This window comes from Loxodonta africana, chromosome 1, assembly GCF_030014295.1.
Source record: "Loxodonta africana isolate mLoxAfr1 chromosome 1, mLoxAfr1.hap2, whole genome shotgun sequence".
NCBI classification, from domain to species: Eukaryota; Metazoa; Chordata; class Mammalia; order Proboscidea; family Elephantidae; genus Loxodonta; species Loxodonta africana.
The window spans coordinates 38013609-38031633 of NC_087342.1; the positions used below are offsets into that span (position 1 = coordinate 38013609).

The 18025-nt window shown below is 42.3% G+C and overlaps 1 protein-coding gene across 12 annotated transcripts in view; it reads right to left on the minus strand.

The window, feature by feature from the left end:
• The window catches only part of EXOC2 (exocyst complex component 2), a 330347-nt gene extending 314027 nt beyond the window's left edge, over positions 1-16320 (minus strand). For 9 of the 12 annotated variants that reach the window (XM_064279792.1, XM_064279793.1, XM_064279791.1 and 6 more), the window contains exon 1: positions 16209-16318. The gene's annotated coding sequence lies outside the window, so the exon portion shown is untranslated. Of the gene's footprint in view, positions 1-16208 lie in introns of all 12 variants that reach the window. The other 3 variants (XM_064279802.1, XM_064279801.1, XM_064279798.1) reach the window with 1 other exon arrangement.
• Positions 16321-18025: the final 1705 nt, after the last annotated feature.

Genomic DNA, 18025 nt, shown 5'->3' on the forward strand with positions numbered 1-18025 from the left:
TGCAACTCTGCAGTGATGGTAGCTTATGAACACTCTAGCTGTACTCCAGAACTCTTGTGCACATTAGATTAACAGTGTTACCATCACAACACAGAACCCCAAAAAATGAACACAAAAGGAAATACAAGATGATAAAAATACTTGACACCACTAAATTCCCAAAGCCTCTAATTTTTTTTTCTGATTCAGATTAGATGAGACTAGGGAAAACCTTGGCCAGGACTAGGGTACAGGAAGGAGTGGAGAGAAGGCTCTAATTATTGAAACTCAAGGTTAAAAATATTTAAAAAGCAGCAATACAACAATAGTTTACATATATAAACCCCTCTGGAAAATGCAGGGGCCTAGAACTTCTTGTCCTCTGTGATGAATCAACAACAGCAACTCCATTCCTTCAGGACTGTCAGGAAGATCCCTATCAAAGGGAATAAGCTAAACAATGCAAAATTCTGAGTGATATGAAGATTCTACACATATTTATTTAAATAACAAAATACTTCAACATTTCAACAAGAATGTTCACAAATGAGGGAGGAAAATATCAAGAAAATATTACTAATCTATTTATAACAAAAGAATTAGAAAAAAAGATACTGTCCTAAATTTACACTATTCCACAAAAACAGTTTCATTGTCTCAATTTGTTAAATCTTTATGTTGAAACAAACCAATATCACTGCTGAAAACATAGTCACTACAGTAGAAAGGCATGCCAAAATCAATGTAGACTCAAAAAAGGTCAAGGGGTCAACTGTCAGCTTAAATTGGTTAATTTTACTAAAACTGTTAAAAATGACAGGATGTCCTATAACTCCCAGATTCTTTTACATGAAAAGACCTGGATTAATTTGATCCAAACTCTGTATACCTGCTTTCCCATTTTAAAAACACATCAACTTTATCACTATCTTAAAATTTCTGCTTTGCTTTTCTAACTCTATCTCAAAAGAACCTCTTCAAGGCCGTATATCTCAACAATGAAAGCAATGCAGTCACAGTACCCACCAACACCCTTGGCATTTCTGCGCCATGAGGGACTACACAGGCAGATGCTGTGGGAAGGGGCCCAAGGTGAGGATCATCAGGGCACGGTCCGGACTTGCACACAGCTGCTAACAGGGAGTCAAGCGTGAGAGAAACTCTGGGCACAACTCAGGCATCCGAAATAAAGTAAACAGTAATGCTCTCTCTCCTCCATCCCGTTCACAGCCTCTCAGCTGGGCTGAAGACCACACACCCAGACCACACAGCACTGGCTGGACTCCCTTGCACGCAACCTCTACAAGCTGTCACTCTGCCACGGAGAGGGGAAGGGGGCTGGGAGACTGAGCGGACAGACAGAAAGGAAAGGGGGGGTAAAGCATGGAGCGAGTGAAATAGAGAAAGAGAAACAGAGAGACTGAAAGAGAGACAGAAAAGGAGACAGAGGCAGACAGAGGGAGGAAAAGCAGAGGTGTGTGTGGTTCAGAGAAAGGGAGAGAGGGGGCTCCATAAACCTCCCTGAGAAAACAAGCTGGCCCAGGCCTTTTGCAGTCCTGTATGCCCCACCACCAATTAGCAGTTGATGAAGGATTAACAAGGCATCCATTTAGCATCAATTAACCTCCTATCCATCACATGTCAAAGGAGAAAATTACTAAACATTTTATTTAAGTAAAATAAAGGCCATGCTTTTTAAAGTTTATAATGTGTAATTAAACATATTTTCTTTATAGATGTGCATTACTTTTGCCTGTTTGCCTTTTTCCCTTTAATGAAACACAGTAAAATGAATTTAAGATGTTTTTGCAAAAGAGGTCAGAAAGATTTAATTTTATAATTTTCCCATATTTCTTTTGGTACAATGTTAATTTCCCAAAATATTTACTGGTTGGACAAAAGACAGTAAATTATTATTTCCTACAGAACTTCAGCCTAAAATACATAGAAAAATTAACTACCATAGTAGCAGTAATTTTTTTTTTAATTTTAAATGTGATTACAAAAGTAGTTTTAGAGCCGTATTTTTTTTTTAACTATTTAATAAAGAAGAATTTTGCTGACTTGAATAACAGCCAAGAGATCTGTACAAAATGAGAGATAAGGTATCTTATCCTGTTATATCCCTAGAGGCTATGCTGACAGGATAAGGCCAGGAACTGGAAAAGTGAAGTACTGATTCACTAATGACTTGGAGAATCTGCACTAAACAGGCCAAGAAAAGTCTCATGGTGTTAAAGTACTATTTTCTTGACATATGAGGCCACAGAAGACTGAAAGCTATCCCCCCCAAAATCAAAATAAATAAATAATCTCCCAAATGTCCCCCGTCCACCTTAATTCTATTCAAAAAGGAGCAAACCAGAAGCCAGGATATCAGACCCCAGCCCACACCAACTACATGGAAAAGAAAACCAAACCTGTTGCCAACTCATAGGGACCTTATATGAGAATCTGCATTTTCATAATTTGTATGCATATTAGAGTTTGAAAGCACTGGGTAGCCTTATCCGGTCTAGAGCCAATTTGGACCAGGGGACCTCAGAGAAATCATTTGGCTGCAAAGTTTAAAGAATGAAACTATACTGAACTAGACCCTAAGGTCGCCCAATAACAGAATCACACTTTAGAAGCGCATCAGGGTTGCTCGCCAAAAGGTCAACAACTCGAATCCACCAGCTGCTCCTTGTGAAACACCATGCAGCAGTTCTGCTCTGTACTATAGGGTCACTGTGAGTTGGAATTGACTCGATGGCAATGGGTTTGGTCTGGTTTTTTGGTTTCCCTGAGCCCTACTCAGGAAACCCTGGTGGTGTAGTGGTTAAGTGCTACGGCTGCTAACCAAGAGGTCGGCAGTTCAAATTCGCGCTCCTTGGAAACTCTATGGGGCAGTTCTACTCTGTCCTATAGGGTCGCTATGAGTCAGAGTCAACTCAACAGCAGTGGGTTTGGTGTTTTTTTGGTTTGAGCCCTACTCAAGCTATCCCAAGGTTGGAGCCAAAGGGATCTCCCAGAGATACTGGGGAAAGGGATTGAGAGAAGAGTCATTTAAGGTACTTCACTCAATTCTACATAAACTCAGACACCACTCTGATTGAAACAGGGCCAGGTTAGGCCAGCACTGCCACATACTTTACCTCCCATGCCACAGGTGCAGGACCAGTCTCATCTTTCTCCTAGTCCATCTCAAAATTACGGTTAGCAAAAATACAATCATGCACAAATGTGAAAGAATCCATGGGATCCAAACTGTACAAGGTCAAAGTCTGGTCAAAAAAAAACTAAACCTGTTGCCATCAAGTCGATTCCAACTCACAGGACAGACAGGGTAGAACTAGAACTGCCCCATGGGGTTTCCAAGGCTGTAATCTTTTCAGAAGCAGACTGCCACATCTGTCTCCTGTGGAGGAGCTGGTTGAGTCTGAATTGCTGACCTTTCAGTTAGCATCCAAGTGTTTAAACCGCTGCACCACCAGGGCTCCTCCTCAAGGCCTGGTAAGAGGCCCTAAGTAAGCACACTGACAGGTTCTCAGAAGGGAAATTTGCAGAGGAAAGACTGAACAGATCAGAGACAATGCCTTCCTGCTTTCCTGGCTCCCTCCTTAGAACTCGTACCTCTACAAATAAGATATGATTGAAATATATTACCTATGTTTTCAAATATAAGCATAGGTACTTATATCTTAATTCTCTTGGAAAAAATCCAATGATATAAAAAATATAACTGATAAACAGCACTTGATTTTTTGTAATTGTTATTATTACTCTTTTTTGCAAATGTCCATTTGTGTCTGTGTGTTTGGTAAGTATACAGGTACCAAAACATCTGCCGTTTCAACAATCTTCACATGTACAGTTCAGTGGAATTAAATATGTTCATATTGTTCTACCATCACCATCAACCATTCCCGAATTTTTCCATCACCCTTAACGGAAACTCACTGTCTCCTAAATGTTGTGTCTTCCTTTCCCCTCCCTCCCACCTGCCGCTGGTAACCACTGGTAAACTTTAATCTTTTTGCATCTGCCTAGTCTGTATATGGAAAGCCTGGTGGCTAGTGGTTAAATGCTACAGCTGTTCACCAAAAGGCTGGCAGTTCAAATCCACCATGCGCTCCTTGGAAACTCTATGGGGCAGTTCTACTCTGTACTAAAGCATTGCTACGAGTCAGAATCGACTCGACAGCAACAGGTTTGGTTTTGGTTTTATTCTGTATATTTCCTATAAATGGGATCATACAATATTTGTCCTTTGACTGACTTATTTCACTCAGCATAATGTTTTCAAGGTTCAGCTACACTATGGCATGCATCAGAACTTTATTTATCTTTATGTACCAGTCTTAGGCTGGGTCCTCTAGAGAAGCAAAACCAGTAAAGCATATACATATACAGAGAGAGAGATTCGTATCAAGGAAATGGTTTCAGCACTGGTAGAGGCTAGAAGTCCCACAGCCGTGGGTCAGGCTGGAGGCTTCTCCTGACGCACATAGCGGCAGGGGCTGGTGAACTCAAGATTGCCAGGTCAGACAGCAGGCCTCTGGTTCACAGGCTGTGAAGGCTGATGAATCACAAGATCAACAGGTCAGCTGCTGGCTCAAGTCCCAAGAACCAGAGTTCAGACAAAAAGGAGCCAGCTGCAGGATCCAGAGTGAGCAAAAGCCAGCAAGCTTTGCCCGAAAGTATATTAATATCTGATGCCAGCCACACCCCAAGGAAACTCCCTTTCAGCTGACTGGCTGCTCATAACAGATTTCATCATGGAGGTGATTACATTATATCATATTTCATCACGGAGGTGATTACATCATTATAGAGCTGGCAAACTACATCATAACCGCCAAACCACTGAGCATCGTGACCCAGCCATGTTGACGCACAACCTTAACCATCACAGTACCACCTGTTGTTTATTCATTCATCTGTTGATGGACATCTAGGCTATTACCACAGAATGTTTTCTAACGGAAAAGCCGCCTTTCGCTGCTGCTACAATGTTTGGAGGTAAAGGATTAAGGGAACAGAATATAAATGAGATAACCAGTGTGAAACAAAATTAGACACCTTACTTTGATTTAAAGTGGTTTCTCTTACCCACGAGTCCAAAATTAACAATAAAAGCCTGACCCCAAAACTATTAACTTATTTTTCACCAAGAACTGCTAATTTACTTTGCAGCACTGTTAACTTGTGCTTCCAGGCTTAAAACACATGGTCAATAACAAATGCATTTTCTCATGATATAATGAAAAAGGCTGTGTGCACCTTCAAACTTAACTACGTAGAGCCTAGTGATTACAAATACATAAATAGCCAGGTTTTCCAGAGACATCTTTTTAATGCTAAAAAACAATAAACTTTAAGTACTCTGTCACTCTGGAAACTTGTATTTATTAAGATTTATGCAAATGAATGGGGGGGGCCTTGCCAGGCCAGAAACCACCTAGTAACCTGATGCCAGCTGATCTCAGCAAAGGGGGGGGGGGCGTTCAATCACTGTTAAACCCACTCCCACTGCCGTCGAGTCCATTCTGACTCATAGCGACCCTATAGGACAGTGCAGAGCTCCCCCATAGAGTTTCCAAGGAACACCTGGCAGATTCAAACTGCCACCCTCTTGGTTAGCTGCTGTAGCTCTTAACCACTACACCACCAGGGTTTCCCAATCGCTGTTAAGATTAGTCAATTGCTGATTTTCTATCCTACTTCCACCTCTTCTCTTTATAAGTTTCACTGCAACTAGACTACACTGAGTCATTCGTTTTTTGTTTTTGTTTTTAGAATCAGAATTTTCTCCCTATACACATACAGGATAACTGCTTCAATAAACCCTGTTTTAATTTCTTTGTGCTTTATTTATTTAACAGTTTTGGTGTCAGACACTGGACCTGCAGAAGATCACCAAGGACCCCTCACTGCTAGTGAGAGAGAAGTGATGGTGCACATGAGGGCCTTTTGTGCCCACTTCACAACCCACGAACTTGGTAAATCTCTCCCAGGCTCCAGTTCCACTGTTTTTGTGTTGAACTCTCTGCATTTATGTCTGAGCAGTTTTGCACATCTTTTCCTTGATAATTCACCCTTTTGCTCAATTTGGGGTAAGGTGTGCAAATCTCTGTGCCTTCAGAGATCCATTAAATGAAGACCTCAGGTTCCAGATAGTCGTCTTAGGGCTTGTTCTGTTCTAATTCTGGAACCGCATGTTTTGTGGAAGTCAGCTGACTATACCAAGGATGATTTGAGTTTTGAGTGGCCACTTTGGGGAACTGGGTCCCCATCTGCTTTGTCTTTTATTCTCACTCTGGGGAACTTGTTTGGTACCCAGATTCTGTTATTGCTTCCCACTTGCTTTATTTGAATTCTCTCCTTGAACTGGAAACCCTGGTGACATAGTGGTTAAGTGCTACGGCTGCTAACCAAAAGGTCTGCAGTTCGAACCCACCAGGTGCTCCTTGGAAACCCTATGGGACAGTTCTACTCTGTCTTACAGGGTCGCTGAGTTGAAATCAACTCGACAGCAACAGGTTTTCTCCTTGAACTAGGACCAAGAGAAACAGGACCAGGTCCAAAAAAGAAAGTTGGACTGGATCCGACAGAAGCCTCAGGTAGTTTTTAAAATAGGTTCAGCCGGGTCCAAAGGGACTCCTCCATCTCGGAATCTATCAAGACTCTGGCAAGTTAATATGTTTAAAGTTATGTACCCAGAACCTGGATTTTTTTTCTTTTTTTTTTTGGTGGGGGGTTGTTTTGCTTTTATCTGTTGAAATGAGTCAACCTTACCAAAGACAACTTGGGAGTTGCAATAGCTACTTTAAGGAACTGAATTCCCATTTGCTTTGTTTTGTGCTGCTTAACAGTATTGCGCTGTTGTTGATTATCATAAAAAAGAGAATTAAAAAAAAAAAAAGAGAGACTCACAGGATAAGAACATAGGCATACAGCCCTGTTCAAGCTGGCGTGACATCCACTAGGACAAACTTTGCTGTGGGATGAGGTTCTCCTTCTACCTCATTTTTGTCTGGAGAGCTTGGCTTTAATTCAGGGAGTGTTCTGTCTGGTTTTTCCACCCGTCATCACGATAGGAGCCAATACTGACCACTGGCAGCTTTCATGGGGTCATTAAAGTCTTAGTTCCTGTCTTCCAGGAAAAAACTGCTTCCTATGTGTTCTCTCATTCCCATTTCTTGCACCTATATTTCTAAATAGTATAATTTCACTAAGAATGATTTGGGCCTTCAGTAGCCACTTTAAAAACTTTATGATATAAATTGATTCATTTGAAAAGTACATTAAAAAGGCGGGAGATGTTCCTGAATAAAACGAATGCTTCGAAAGCCAGCGTAGCAGGGGTGGGGGTTTGGGGACCATGGTTTCAGGGGACATATAAGTCAATTGGTATAATAAAATCTATTAAGAAAACATTCTACATCCCACTTTGGAGAGTGGCATCTGGGATCTTAAATGCTAGCAAGCAGCCATCGAAGATGCATCAATTGGTCTCAATCCACCTGGAGCAAAGGAGAATGAAGAACACCAAAGACACAAGGTAATTATGAGCCCAAGAGACAGAAACGGCCACATAAATTAGAGACTACATCAGCCTGAGACCAGAAGAACTAGATGGTGCCCAACTACAACAGATGACTGTTCTGACAAGGAACGCAACAGAGAATCCCTGAAGGAGCAGGAGAGCAGCAGGATGCAGACCTCAAAATTCTTGTAAAAAGACCAGATTTAATGGTCTGACTGAGACTAGAAGGAGCCCGGGGGCATGGTCCCCAGACCTTCTGTTAGCCCAAGACAGGAACCATTCCCAAAGCCAACTCTTCAGACAGGAATTGGAATATAAGACAGAAAATGATACTGGTGAGGAGTGAGCTTCTTGGATCATGTAGACACATGAGACTATGTGGGCAGCTCCCGTCTGGAGGGGAGTTGAGAAGGCAGAGGGGGTCAGAAGCTGGCTGAATGGACACAGAAATACAGGTAGAGAGAAGGAGAGTGCTGTTTCATTAGGGGGAGAGCAACTAGGAGTATATAGCAAGGCGTATCTAAATTTTTGTATGAGAGACTGACTTGATTTGTAAACTTTCACTTAAAGCACAATTAAAATTTTTTTTTACAAGTTGGGGGGGAGATGTATTGCTTATTTTGATTGGTGTAGCGAAGCCACAAAAAAAATTCTAAAAATTTCTTCTGCAGGATATTCTTTAAAACAAGCATAAAATATGATTTTAGATATGTAAAAATTTTCTACCTCCAGATGGTATTATTAAATTAGAGTAGCCCTTCAAGGAGTTTTATTCTGATTGGTTTAGAGATAAATAAGCACTTATAAATTGAGCATTCCAAAAAGTACCAAAAATTATGGGAAGTAAACCTCAAATGCTTAAAAATTTTTAAAAAGGCATTATAGAAACTAAGCCAGAAACGTTAAAAAAAAACTGAAGTTCACATAATTTAGATAAATCTTTGGCAAAGCTACACTAGTTTAATAATTTTGATTTAAATAAAAACAGCTGCTTTCTCTGAGTTACTATTGTTATGTATAATTTAAGTATACATTTTATTCTACTTGGGTATAAGTATCCTAACTCATACAAGCTTACTGACAGAACATACTGGCATAGAGACTCTATAGGACAGAGGAGAACTGCCCTAAAGGATTTCTAATGAGCAGCTGGTGGATTCGAAATGCTGACCTCTTGGTTAGCAGCTGAGCTCTTAACCACTGTACCACCAGGGCTCCTTAGAATTAGACAGCAATGTTAATAACTTAGGTAATGCTACATTCTCTCTCTACTGAAGCAGCACAGATAAAAATAATGGCGCTACAAAATAGATTATCCCTTAATCATTTACCTGCTTCCCAAAGAAGAGTTTGTGCTCTGGTAAAAGAAAATCATTATCTATATATTAATGATCTCAAGCAGAAGTACATCAAGGTATAGTTTCAGCAAAAGTTCATGCTAGAGATGCAATGTAGGCTCCATATGCTCCCGTTTCAGACCACTGGCTTATGCATTCTCATTCTGATCCTTTATACTATTATTAAGCTACTAATAACTTGGAGCCTGCGGTCTTAAAGGCTCACAAGCGGCCATCTAAGGTAAAACAAATGATCTCCTTCCAACTGGAGGTACACCAAAGAGAAGCTGCTAAGATACCAACAGAAATAACATGTTTCACAAAAGCTATCTCATAAAGCAGCAGCTATGATTACTGAGACCCGAAGAACCTAGATGGTGCCTCAACAACACTTAGTTGATCAAAGATTCTAATCAAAGAATAATCAAGATAAGAGAGATTGTGAAATAAAATAAAAAATGTCTTTGATTTCAAATGGTTTCTCTTACCCATGAGTCAAAAATTAACTGTAAAAGTCTGACCCAAAAACTGTAAAAATATTAACTTGCTTTTCACTCAAAACTGCTACTTTGCAGCACTGTTAACTTGTCTTTTCTGGTTGAGGCATGCGGTCAATAACAAACCCATTACCTCATGATTTAATGAAAAAGGCTGTGTGCTCCCTCAAATTTAACTATAAGAAAATCTAGTGATTACAAATACATAAATAGCCAGATTTCCCAAAGACCTTTTTTTTAATGCTAAGTCAATAGACTTTAAGCACTTTGCCACCAAGGAAACTTGTATTCATTAAGATTTGTGCAAATTAATGGGGGGGGTGGGGTTGGAGCAGCCAGGCAAGAAACCACTTAGTAACCTGATGCCAGCTGATCTCAGTAAAAGTGGGGGGGGGGCGGGGGGGCAGGAAGATGGTTTAATCAATCACGTATAGATTAGTCAATACTGTAGTTGATTTTCTATCCTACTCCCTCTTTAAAAGCATCATTGTAACTAGCCTATAGTGAGCCATTTGCTCTTTTGTTTTTAGAATCTGAATGGTCTCCCTATATGCATACAGAATACCTATATGTTTTGATTTCTTTGTGCTTTATTTTTTAACACCAAGAAGCAATACTGGAAACAAGACAGTATCATAGGGAAAAAGCATAGCAACATGGCTCTATGCAAACCATCCAGAGTCTGTTACCTAAAAATAATTACCTCACTATTCTCTTAAAAGTAACAAGCACTTTCTCCCCAAATATTTATCTACTGAAGTCCATCTTACTTAGAAATCTTTTCCCTCTTTCCCTGGAAACTATAAAATTACATAAAATCTTCTGCTTCAACATGCTGTCTCTTCTGATAGGACAATTACCATGACCACCACTGAAAGGCAAAAGATGTGGATATAAAAATCCTCTTTTTCCTGTCACTGGTCACTGATGGCCTATCACAAATGGGGTAGGCCAGTGTAAACCCACCTCCTCCCCTCCAAAAAACAAAAACTTCAAAGATATACTACTTAAGGGAAGGAGGAAAGACAGGTATCTAAAACAGTATTTTCATATAAAAGCATGACATTATGCATTCATCAATCTATTCCCAACTGTACCCTATGCCCCTACCACTCGCTCTTTATTAGACCTACATGGATAGACAACACAGTAATTCTTGATAGGAATTAATTTTAGGAAATCCTAGTTTTTCAGATAAAAAAGTTCAGTTTGTTTTCAGGAAGACACATTACCTAAACAAGAATGACAAAATCATTATCTAATAAAATTCATTTCTATCTTGTTTAGTCCATCAAGAAGATTTGGGATATACAGACTAGTCACTCAACACCTTAGAAGATGACAGCGTCGGACTCCAATTCCTTAGAAAAACACAGGGATATAAATAAAACTAGGATTCTGAACAAAGAAATACTCTCAGATTTTGTTCGGTCACAAAAATATTTATTAAGCACTCCCCAGATCCCAGGCACAATGCTGGGGAAAAGTACATGAAGAGATTCTGTGAGGAGGAGGAGGCCACTGGTGACCTTGGCATTCACTAGGGTGACGGATCCAGAAACCAGACAGTAGTGGGGTAAGGAGTGAGCAGAAGTTAAGCATAAAGAACTCTTTCAAAGAATCAAAGAATTTTAACAGAGAAATGTGAAATCAAAGGAGGATTGTCTTTTTGTATTGCTGTTGTTTTTCTGTTTTGCTTTATTGCAGTTGTCTAAGCATGTTAAGTGCTGACAGGAAGGAGCCTGTAGTAGGGAGGTTAAAGATACAGGAAAGACCAGAGATAAACTACTGAGTGAAGTCCCGCAGAAGCTGCGGTGGATCGGATCCAGAGATCAGCCTGGGGTGGGCTTGAGCTCCCCACTGCACTTCGGGAGGAGAGCGACTGCCAGGAAGAGTGAAGGGCCTCTCCTCAGGCACCTCGCATTTCTCAAAAAAAAATAACCTGATAGGATGAGAGGTTTGAGAAGACTGAAAAATCTTAAAAGATTTTTTTGCAGAGAACAAGAGTAAGCATTGAAGAGTCATACCCCAGTAGAGACTCGTGACGGTGGGTTTACAGGGGCACAGATGTGGATCAGGAGCCCTAGTGACTCAATGGTTAAACACTCAGCTGCTAACCAAAACGTAGCAGATCAAACCCACCAGCAGCTCCATGGGAAAAGAGACCTGAAGATTTCAGCCTAAGAAACCCTATGGGGCAGTTCTACTCTATCCTAAAGGCTCAAACTGACTTGACGGCAGACAACAACGGATCTAGATCACTATGATTTTCTCCAGCAAGTCTTGGTAACCCAGTCCAAGCATCAAAGGTGAGAGCTGAGATCATCTAGCACTGAGTTTGCCAGCCAGACACTACAAAAGGGCAATGATCTTCCTGAGCACACTCTGAAGATCAGGGAACTAGTGACTAAGTCAAAGAGCAGGTGTAGTGGAAATCACTGAGTGAAAGAGACTGTAATCAAAGAGCAGGAAGTCTGAGCTTTGGATTTCAGAAGTATAGCAGCCTCAAGATTAGGGTGGTTCAGTCTGGCCCCCATCTCACTGCCTTATCTGTGGCAGAGCACTGTCCACTCCTCTTCTTGAGGCTGCACTTTCTCCTTCTACCCCCACAGTTGTTGTCAGTTTCTCTTTGCACCTCACTGTCCCTAGCTTGCTCCTTAGCCTTGCCCATAACTCAGCAAGCAGTCCCTCTACTTATAGTCTCTTGAAATGAACCATCTGGCAGGAACTGTGATTCCTGTGAGGCCCTGACATGCATCATGCCAGTCACATAGGGCTTTCATTAAAATTAAACCAAAACTAAAAATTTCTAGTTTTTTGTCTTGTTTTGTTTTTCAGTAATATTACCATACAAGAAAAGTTACGCTACTCTCCAAAATCACAAATCTTTGTAACTGGAAGAGACCTTAAAAAATTCATCAAAGCTTACAGATGAAAGTAAGGCACAGTCTTGCCAAAAGCAACACAGCTAGAAGTAGCAAAGGGAGAACTCATTCAACACGGCATAGCTATTGCTGAATATTTACTATGTGTCAGGGACTCCTTTAGGTGCTTGAGATTCCTGGCTTTGTGCAGCTTACATTCTGACAAACTAAAATCCAGGTTTCCTAAGTCCCCAAGTCCAGTGTTCTTTCCACTATTAGCAGCAAGCTTTACTATAAGGGGAAAATATTAAGTAGAAACAATTACCAAACCCAAAAACAAAAACAAAGCAAACAGTAAGGTCCAGCCCCAATCTTAAATGCTACCTACAGGATTAAGTTAAAAAATGTTCGTGAAGCTTCTGAGGAAGCCTAATACAATTTTCCAGAAGAAAATCTGATTTACAATAGCTGCTTATTGCTTAATAAATCATTTCCAAGCTTCTGTCCTTGATCTTCAAGACACTCCACAACCGAAAACGCACTAACATATCAGCCTCTGGGCCTTGGCTTGTGCTGTGCCACCCAAGCAATGCTCACATGCCTTCTCTCTGCAGAGCCATTTCCATCAAAGTCTTACCTGTCCACTGAAGCCTTCCCCAAGGCTCTAACTCAAACAGAGCCTTCCCTTTTCTGAATTCCTGCTGTATTATACACGATATTAGAGTTTAGTTCTTAGCTGCTTGAGAGGGCAAAAATCCCCCTTCTGAATTCACACTAATATTATGCCATTCCTAATGTGCGTGTCAAACATATGCTAAGATGGAGAGATACAAAAGTGACTCGCAACAATCCCTGTCCCAGACAAGCTCAGCCTTATGGCAGTGTTAAAAATAATCAAAACTCACCGAACCTTGAACGTAAGGTTTATTCTGAGCAGTTATTCTATACGCATATAGGGAGACCAGAAAAAGAAAACGGCTGGAAGAAACTAGGTACAATGAGGCTTATAAAGAGAAGAGCAGAGAGAAATCTAAATCAACAATTGACTGATCTTTACGTGATCGATTGAACTCTGCCTTCCCCCTTTTACTGAGATCGACTGATATCAGGGACTTCTAGCACGGTTGCTAATAATTTGGCCCTCCATCTGCCTGCAGCCATGAGATTTTTTGAGATTTAAATTAGGAAGTAATGGCGTGACAGCTATCCTTTCTGACAGGATAAGATAAATTTACACTGCTGTACAGCAGCTTCTGGCAGGCTCTTGCAGTTTGGGTCAGGCTTTTTATGGCTAATACTTGGTTTTGTAAATAAGAAAACCTTAAAATCAAATCAAAGATGTCTGTTATTAATTTTCCTATTCAACAGCAGATACATAAGCACCAAGTAAATAATTACAGCCCCTAAGACAATACAGGGATAAGTGCTAAACGGTTACAGGGTTCACTGAGCTGGAAAATTTCAAAGCAGGAAGAATTCTTAGAAATAATCTAGTTTTATGTATTCTCTGAATACTAGAAAAAGGAAGAGGCTAAGACCTCGGCTAATGCTACAAAGCAGGCCAGAGAAGTGCAAAGAGCAGGGAGTGGTTCTCTAGACTTCTAAGCCAAAATACCTTTTGGCTCAGTATTTTTCCAACTGAGGTCCAAGGATGCATATGGGGATGTCCACAGTCTCAAGATTCATAATTTCTCTACAATTAACTTTTTTAAGTCTGTGTCTTTGTATCGATAATAATTCTTTAAACGAACAACCATATTATGTTTCATATGATTAAAACTGAACACTATGATACAACAACTTCAGCAAGCAGTTGGGGAGGGGAGGGGTCCATGAATATATTCCCCAGGGTCTGAAAACAGCGGACATTCTAGCATACTACTTAGCAGGGTGGTCAACCTTATTTCCCATTCCATTAAATTTCAAAGTCCTCTCTATTCAACAGTGGCCTAAAACTCACCCAAACAACAAACATTTAAGCAGCTAGGATGTGGTAGGTGCTGCACTAAAAACCCTGCTAGGTGAACATGAACAAGCTGGAGAATAGGTGAAAAATAACTAAAAGACTAATTGTGTAACTACCATTTTTTATGTTCTTAATCCTGCCAGTCCGACGTTAAAAACTTCAAAAGCTCTTTATTAGAAGAAAACTGCCTTTGTATATGTTTTCGAGGACCAATTTCATTTCCCAGAAGATTCACACACACTGGGCTCTCAGATATTTGTTGAACGAATGAAATTTAACCTATTAGTTTAATAATCACCTTTTAGAAATGATACTCAGTACAGAAAATTAAATGCTAAACAAGAAAAAATCCTTTTCTGAAACTTCTAGGAGTTCGGGTTTCACTGGGAGAATCTTCTGCTTCTCTGCTTAAAATTACTATGTTTCTACTTAGCCAAACAGAAGAGAACACTTAAGTACTAAGCACACATCATCCTCTAGTACCACTCTTGAAATGAACAACTTTCAATACATGAGCTCATCCTTGGAAGCTCCGGGCTTTCAGTTCTTTCGTCATTACAGAAGTCAGCTGCACAAAGTCTGGGCCAGAATTACAGTAACATTTACAAAGTATTACGCTTTGGGAAACGGATCCACACAACTAGTTTTTCAATATAAAAAAAACATTAAAACGAAACGCACTGCCGTGGAGTCAATTCCAACTCCTAGGGACCCTGAAGGACAGAGTCCCATAGGGCTTCCAAGGACCAGCTGGTGGACTGGAGCTGGTGGAAGTCGATCTTTTGGTTAGCAGCTGTAGCTCTTAACCACTGCGCCTCCACGGCTTTTCAGCACACCCAAATGATTTAATTAAGGTGTGACTGACTTTAAAAATATTTTTTAAAGTTTTCCTTAGTGGTGGGTTGTAAGTCTACTCACAGATTCACAAGATACCAAATTTAAACAAGTTTCCGATACTTATTAGGATAACTGACTTTTAGCAATTAAAGACAGCTTATTTCCACATAAAGACCAGGTTCTTGGAACTAAGAAAAGTGTGTATTCACAAAACCTTTAGATAGCAGGTGAAGCATCCCCAGGCTTAAAGAGTAACACAGCGGTTAGGTGTGCAGGCTCTAGAGCCTCACTGCAGGGTCTGCGTAGCAAGCACAGCCCTCTGTCACTTCAGGCTAGTAATTTAACCACTCCGAGCTGCCGTTTCCCCATCTGTAAAATTGGGATAATACAACAACATCTATTCCTTGGAGCTGTTGTGGGAATTAAATCAGTTAATAATACGTGTAAAACGCTTCGAACAGTGAGAAGCCCCTATTAAGTGCTCGGTATAGCTTTAAACTGATGTATACCTAAGCAAAACACGTCTTACGTTCACTTTTCACCAGTAAATTCTCAGAAGTATTTTAACGTTCAGTTTCTGAGATCAAGAGCAAACCACCACTTAACCTCACCTACTGCTCAGTGACAAGAAATGGTAAGGAATCAGTTGGAGAGAAAACCCTTTGCCGTCCAGTCGATTCCAACTCTTAGCGACCCCATAGGACAGAGCAGAACTGCCCCGCAGGGTTCCCAAGGAGCGCGTGGTGGATTTAAACTGCTGACTTTTTGGTTAGGAACCGATCTTTTTTAACCACTGCGCCATCAGTTGGGGTAGGGGGAGTGGTTATTAAAAACAATGAGGCTAACTACAACCAGCCTCAATCTCCTGCAGATTTACTTTCGGGAAGCTAACGACTGAGAGTTGGGAGTGGAGGGTAGGGAACGTCTGAAGACCCTGCCAGGTGCCAAAGGGAAAGGCGCAGGTGGGGACAGGGCGGAGGGCCGCGCCTGCCTCACCACAGTCAAACGCTGACGGAGAGAGAGGATGCGTCAAGAGGCTCAGCTCAGCCCCCACCCGCCTCCTCTGAGGCGAGAAGGGCGGGAGCCTGGTGGGCGGAGGCCACCCCAGGGGCGCCGACCGCCCCTCCGCCTTCCCCTACTTTGACTCGCCCTCAGCACCGAACTGCCATCCTCCGAAGGCCATGCGCTCAAACGTACCTGCAGAACAGCGGCCGTTACCGGGCCGGTCCCCGCTACGCCCAGTAAACCAGAGGCCCAGCTGGGCTCTGGCAGCCCCGCAGTTCTCCCGGCCACCGCCTCATTTCCGCCCACACGAACGCTGAAGGCGTCCGCACTTCCGCCCACACAAGCGCAGACAGCTTCTGTACTTCTGCCCACTCGAGCACCGACCGCGTCGATGCGCCCGGCAGTCGATCGCCGACTCCTCGATGCGCGGACAGGGCGGGGCTCGAAGGCCCTATGAAGGCTCTGAGAGGCCCAGATACACATGGGAACCTCCTCAGGAACCAGAATTTCAGGGCGAGTTCCTGTGTACAGACAGAAAACTCGGAATGATGGACCACCGAAGCCCAGCAGCAGCAAGCACAGCGCGCGAAACTGGAGCGCAGAGGAGACTCCCACCACCCCCTGCTTGCCGGAGCAGTCTGGGCGGAGGAACGAGGGAGAGCCCTCAGGAGCCACTGCAGGATCTAGGCAAGAAAGGATGGCGGTCGGACCAGGGTGATGGCGGGGCCGGGGACAGTAGGCAGAAGGCAGAATTGGCGGTCCTGGCCGCGGGCTGTGGGAAGGATACTCCAGGTAACCAGGTTCATGGTGGTTCTGTTAACTAAAACGGGAAAGACTGGCGAGAAAAAGTGAGGAAAGGGGGATTCAAAAATTGTATTTTAAATTGTAAAATGCTATAAGACATTCCAGTGGCGATATTAAGTCGGCTAGTGGACATACGGGCTTTTGTCCTGTTTGGTCACCCTAGTGTCTCTTCGTGTTACTCCATGTTATACCAATTAGGGTAGGCCACTCTACACACCTGTTAGGCTCTAACTTGGGTTAGTACTTGTGACCTAAGGAATCCATGGCCTCTGCTGCCATCAGACTGGGGCTGAGCAGAGGGCAGAGTTCCCAGGACAGCTGGCCCGTAGTGGGGACCGTTTGTGACCTAGAGTGTGTTATTTGTTTCTTACCTAGAAATTCCAAAGGTGTGCTGGAGAAACCTGTTAGAGATGAATGGAGAGAAATGTGGCAGAGAAGTAGCGGCCACAGCCCTGGTTTGGTGTCTTGCAGCCTCTAACCCCACAAACTCATAGATGCACCTCACACAAAGTTAGTTTTTGGGTACCTGTTAGATCTTTGTGTCTCACATGAATGCCTGCCAGAGAATACCCATCTGCACAGCAGAGAAGGCACTGAACAATCAGGTGGATCCCACCAGTGGAGGACAGTCAGCCTGGCCACTCCAGTGCATGCACGCACACTGGGCCTGTAAATGGAGTAGCCTAGTGGCAGGATGGAGGCTGTGCGTGGGCCCACCAGTAGGGGCTCCCTCTCAACAAGACAGATCTAGATGCTGCATCTGCCCCTCCAGCAGCAGAGGGCAATGCTCAGGCCATGATGTAGTACCACCCCTTGTGGAGACAAAGCAGCCATTTGGTGGCACGTTGATTTCATCAGACTTCAGATGCATATCCTGGATTTGAGTTTGTCTTCCCTGCCCACAGAGCCTTGGCAAGCGTCACTGCCCATTTGCATACAGGGTATGATTTATCATCTTGGGATTTCCTGTAATGTTGCCTTAAATCAGGGACTCCCTTAAAAGTGAAGGAGGTGTGACAAAGAGACATCACTGCAAGATCCACTGGTTTTAGCATACATCACACACCCAGACCGTGCCATCCTGATAGAACATTAAAGTGGACTCTTAAAGACCCAGCTAAGACTCCAGCATGGGGAAGACACTTTGCAGGGTAGGGATGCTGTGCTTTAAGGTACAGTATATATTTTGAATTTGATGCCATTAT